This window comes from Oryctolagus cuniculus, chromosome 11 (genome assembly GCF_964237555.1).
Source record: "Oryctolagus cuniculus chromosome 11, mOryCun1.1, whole genome shotgun sequence".
Classification (NCBI taxonomy): Eukaryota; Metazoa; Chordata; class Mammalia; order Lagomorpha; family Leporidae; genus Oryctolagus; species Oryctolagus cuniculus.
Genome location: NC_091442.1, coordinates 62304617 through 62310575, shown reverse-complemented (window position 1 = coordinate 62310575; position 5959 = coordinate 62304617). Strand labels below are relative to the sequence as shown.

Genomic DNA, 5959 nt, shown 5'->3' with positions numbered 1-5959 from the left:
TTGAAATACCTTCATAACATGTCTCCATGTTGGAATTAAAGCTACTGTCGTAAACAACAATGGACAATACTTCTTTTTCCTACTCTTGCAGGGTTGTGTCACTATGACTCAAAGATGTCTTTGCTCATCAATCAGACAGAATAAAGCTGCCAGGAAAAGCAGAGATCAGCAGCAGCAGAGATTATCCTGAGAGAGTTATTTCAGCATGGTAGAGATGCCACAATGCCTGCATACAGTTTTTCCTTTAATTCCGTGAAGTTTTTAGTTGTCTGTTCACCAGCTTCTTTTTGGCTTACAATGAATTTTTTTAAGATTTATTTATTTGAAAGGTAGAGTGTAAGACAGAGGGAGAGACAGAGAGAGAGAAAAATAGAGACAGAAGGAGAGAGTGAGAGAGAGAGTGCTTATATCACTGGTGTACTCCTCAAATGGCTGCAAAGTCAGAGAGTGGGCCAGGCCCAAACCAGGAACCAGGAACTCCACTGTGATCTCCCATGTGGGTGACGGGGTACAAGAACACGGGTCATTTTCCACTGCTTTCACAGGCACATTAGCAGTAACTTGAATTGGAAGCAAAGCAGCACTCTGCCTGTGGCGCCGGCAACCGTTATGCATTCCAGTTTTAACCCCAGCGGCTCCTCTTCTGATCCAGCTCTCTGCTATGGCCTGGGAAAGCAGTAGAGGATAGCCCAAGTCCTTAGGTCCCTGCACCCATGTGGGAGATCCGAAAGAACCTCCTGGCTCCCAGCTTCAGATCGGCACAGCTCCAGCTGTTGTGGCCATTTGGGGAGTGAACCAGCGGATGGTAAACCTTTCTCACAGTCTGTAACTCTACCTCTCAAATAAATAAATTAAATCTAAAAAAAAAAAAAAAAAAAGGAAGCCAGGAATCAAACTGGTGCTCAGCTCTAGGATGCCAGCAGATGCAGGCAGTGGCTTAACCTGCTGTACCACAACGCTGACCACACTTCCATTGGATTAAACTGGGTTTGAATCACTAGGAACTTCATGCTGAAAAATAATCATGAGGATAACCACATCTTCTATTATGCAATGCAATGTTACTGATGTCTCTGGACAACGTCTTTCCCTTCATATCACTTTTTTATTTCTAACTGATACATAAAAGGTATACATATTTATGGGGTAATGTGATGTCTTGATATACATATATATTGTATAATGTTCTATCCAGAAAACATTCAAAATTGTCTCTTGTAGATTTATGTGTATATACATACACACACACACATGCACATATCATAAATTATTGTTCTGTATGGTCACATTACTATGCAACAGAATACCTGCACTTCTTTATCCTCTCTAATTATAACTTAGTACATTTACTCATCCTTGTCCAATCCCTCTCAGTTCTCTCTTCTCCCAAGCCTCTGGTAGTCACCATTCTGCTAAAGTTCTGTGAGATCAGAATTTTCATTTATTTATTAACTTATACCTCTTCTTTATTTTTAATTACAGGATATCATGTAAACTCCCACACCAAGGTGGGGATGGAGGAGCACAAAGGGGATAAAGCAAACAAAACAAGTATTTCACAAGAGGCCCATGCCAGTGATGGAGCAGCAACTAGTGCTTGGGGAGTCTCAAGGTTAGAACTTGCTCAGGTGTTCTGAGGGATTCTCTTCAGCATTTCTTTGGAGAAGATTCAGAGCAGTTGCCAGCCAGTGCCCAATGTCTCACAGACAGTGTGGTTTTCATGAAGACCCTGAACAATACATTTCTTCTCAAACTTCTCAGATTATCTGAGGTAAGGGCTTCTTCTCCAGCCACAGCCTTCATGGCTTGGGCTTCCTTACCAACAGTGTAGAAACTGACTTCAGACATACGCATGAATTCTTCTGGTCATTCCTACAATAGCCAACTTCATTAACCGTGGCAGTGAGGGTAATGCATTATTAGGTACATAAATCTGTTGTGCAGCTATCTGTCCATGTAGACCCGCCCCTCTGTGATGTTCCCAGTCAAGTCAGGGCTAGAGTGGGTGATATCATTAGCAATGGTGAGAATAGGTATTTGAGTAATAGAGCCATTACTACCTTCCACGGGCCCAGATGCTAACAGGTTGTGGCTAAATCTGTATATATATGAATGAGGAACCACATTGACCAGAAACTCTTCCCTGATTGTAGAAATCTCTCAAAGTACTTCATAAGGACTCATGTATGTCAGGATAACCAGCACATGTTTTTTACACTGGTACCCAAGAAATTCTGCAGTGGTTAAGGGCATGCAAAGTGTGATGATTCTCTTAATGGTTGCATTAGCCAAGTTCAAAAAGAGGCAGACATTGTCCATTGACAAGGTCACCTTGAAGAACCAGGCAATTTCCATGTTTACACCCATAACAGCAAAGATAATTGTAAAATTTTCTCCAATGTAGCCTAAGACATCTTTTGATCTCTTTACCAAATGAGCCTGACAGCAGATGGGAGCTGTGATCTCATTGAAATGTATTCCATTAGTGGAGAAGATAGGCGTTTTCTGCAGCCTAGCAATGCTGTTCATCTCATCTGTGGCTGCAGTACCAGTCTGAATCTTTCCTTTTGGTAGGTTCACCACTGAGGACTGATTGGCTCACACATGATGACCAGGAAGTCTTCAGTCAGGAAAATGGGACCTCTTTGAATGCGCTTGCATGATCCATTGAACGTATCCTCAGACACTGGTGATCAGAGAATACTCCGAATAAATTCACAGGACAATTTCTTGGCCTTAATCTCTGAAGTTCCTTCAAATATGTGAACCACTGCTTTGGAAACAGCAACTTTTAGAACTTGCCCACTTTTCTGGGTGCCATTAGGTAACACCAAGTGGACAATCTCAGCATATCTGGGAACCTTAACATGATCGAAGATATACATGAGTCCTTATGAAGTGGATCACTGGCTCCTAATACAGCCTTGTATGTGAGGCAGGGCTGGGAGAGGAGGCTCCCGGCTTGCTGCCAGTGCCTGCTCCTGTGCTTCTGCCAGGAGGCTGCCCTCATGCTGCTGGCAGTGCCATCTTGTCTCTTCCTTCACCACCAGCAGAGATTAGATTAGATTAGATTCCACGTGAGTGAGATCATGTGGTACCTATCCTTCCTGGCTTATTTCTCCTAACATAAGCACTGCCGCATGGTCACAAGTCACAGGATTTCATCCTTCATTTTGTGATAAGCTAGTATTCCATTATATATATGCACCACATTTTCTTAATCTATTCATCAGTTAATGGGCACTGTTTCCATTTCTTGACTATGTTGAGTAAAGTTCCAATAAACAAGGGAGAGTGATTGTCTCTTGGACATGTATATTTCATTTCTTTTGGATATGTTCCCAGTAAAAGGACTGCTGGATCTTAAAATAATTCTTAATTTTTTGAGTACTCTATGTTCTGTTTTCCACAGTGACTGTACTAATTTACATCCCCAATAACAATGTGCATAGGTTCCCTTTCTTCCAAATCTTCACCAACCCTTGTTATCTTTTGTCTTTTTGATCATAACTATTTTTTTTTTAATTTTTTTTATTTATTTGAAAGAGTTTCAGAGAAAGGTAGAGACAGAGAAAGAGGTCTTCTATCCAATGGTTCATTCCCCAGGTGGCCACAATGGCCAGCCACCTGGCCGATCTGAAGCCAGGAGCCAGGAGCCAGGAGCTTCTTCCCGGTCTCCCACGTGGGTGCAGGGGCCCAAGGACTTGAGCCATCTTCTACTGCTTTCCCAGGACATAGCAGAGAGCTGGATTGGAAGTGGAGCAGCCGGGTCTCGAACCGGCGCCTATATGGGATGCTGGCACTGCAGATGGCGGCTTTACCTGCTACACCATAGCACCAGCAACGATCATAGCTATTCTAACTTGAATGCAATAATATCTCCTCAGGGTGTGACTTGCAGGGCCTTAATGGTTAGTGATGCTGAATATTTTTTCACTTACTTGTGGGCAATCTGGTGCCTTCTTTTGTAAAATGTCTATTCAGATTTATTGCTCTTTTTTTTTTAATGAACTTAGGTTACTTATTCCTATGCAACTGAGTTGAGTTACTTTTTTTCATAAATCTCTTGTCAATGTAAATAATCATGTTTTCAAGTTAATCTTCATATGCTGAAACTTTTTGCTTTAAAACTGTAGAATATTAACAACTCAAAGATTAGACTCACTTGTTAATTCTAAAGTAAAATTTGTATAAATAATATTTATCAAGAAAACTCTACATAAAGAGAAATGTGGAAAACTGCTTTCATGTAATTAAATGAAGTGTAAAATCCACACAAAAATTTGACCTCCTGATGGTAATACAGATATGTTTCATATTTAGTTATTATTTCAAATAAGAAATGATCACATTTGTTTCAGTCTAGGGTAATGAGAAAACTTCATTTCAGTACAATGTATTTCACATAGAAGTCAAAAAGTTTCATATGATGGTGGTGAGGAGGGTAAGGAGGAGGAAGAGGCAGAGGAGGAGGAGTTTCATTTGAATTTCATGAGGCGTCATTTATCTCAAGGTAAACTGTTAAGTGCAGAAATGTAATGCATTAAGACATAGTAACCTAGTGTCGTTGTTTTTTTATCAATGTATAGTAGCCAGTTTTGTACCCAGCATCCTCTCATCTCTTCACAAACCTCAGCAACACTGAGGAGAGGCTCTGTCTCAGCCTGCTTGAGATTTAGCCTGACCAAACCAAAACCTGAATCTTAAATACAGAGATTTCTTGAATGATGAGCACTGGACCCAAATTTATCCAATCAAAGAGGATTCCAGGGCTTGAGAGGATTCACTATGAGCAGATATGCTCTGTTTTTCTGGGCTTGAACATGTGATTATATAAGATTGCAATAGGCAGAGAAGAAGAAAGTAAATAATGATTATATATTTAGTGTGAATGAACCTGCCACAACCAAATTAGAAGAAATGCTTGGATGTAAGATACCAATAGGAAAACCAGCCACTGCAAAGCTTTAATAATAATCACCAGTTATGGAAAATTTGGTCACATAATTACTGTCATCAAAGGACTGTTATTAAAACAACAGGGAAGTAAAGGAAGAGATTATCTTCTCATCCTTCATAAGACTCCGAGAACAGAGAATTCAGAGAGAGGAAGAAATGATCAATGTGAGCAATCAGTGTAATCTCCCCACCACAATGGTTAAAAGGCATTTGTATCCAACAGTGTGTGTTTTAAAATAAAACAATCTTTTCAAAACATGTTTGGAAAAGCAAAACTCAACTCTGATTTCACTAATACTTTCAACTTACTACATGTGCTGAACTTTTATGTTGATTTCCGAATGAAAGTACAACATCAACCTAAGGGCTCTGACTATTCAAAGAAAACTGCTGGTGCCGGCGTTGTGATACAGGTTAAGCCACTGCTTGTGAAGCCAGCATTCTGTATTGGAGTGTCACTTGGAGTCCTAGCTGCTCAGCTTCTGATCCAGCTTACCACTGATGCTCCTGGCAAGTCAGTGAAGATAGCCCAAGTACCTGGGCCCTTGCCACCCATGGGGGAGACCAGGATGGAGTTCCTGGCTCCTGGCTCTAGCTTGGCCCAGGCCTGATTGTTGCCATTTGGAGAGGGAACCAGCGGATGGAAGAACTCTCTTTCTCGCCCTCTCTTGTTGTGATTCCCCTTCCAAATAAATTAAAATCTAAAAAATGAATAATAAATAAAGAAAAAAAAAAGATTGCAATAGGGGTTGGTGCTGTGGCGTAGTGGGTACCACCACTGCCTGCAGTGCCAGAATCCCATATGGGCTCTGATTCGAGTCCCGGCTGCTCCACTTCCAATCCAGCTCTTTGCTATGGCCTGGGAAAGCACTAGAAGATGTTGGGCCCCTGCACCCATGTGGGAGACCCGGAAGAAGCTCCTGGCTTTGGATCAGTTCAGCTTTGGCTGTTGCGGTCATTTCAGGAGTGAACCAGCGGAATGGAAGACCTCTCTCTCTCT

General features: G+C 41.4%; 1 pseudogene; it reads right to left on the bottom strand.

Moving 5' to 3' along the window:
* Positions 1-1624: 1624 nt before the first annotated feature.
* LOC100357101 (V-type proton ATPase subunit B, brain isoform pseudogene) lies at positions 1625-3527 on the bottom strand (annotated as a pseudogene).
* Positions 3528-5959: the final 2432 nt, after the last annotated feature.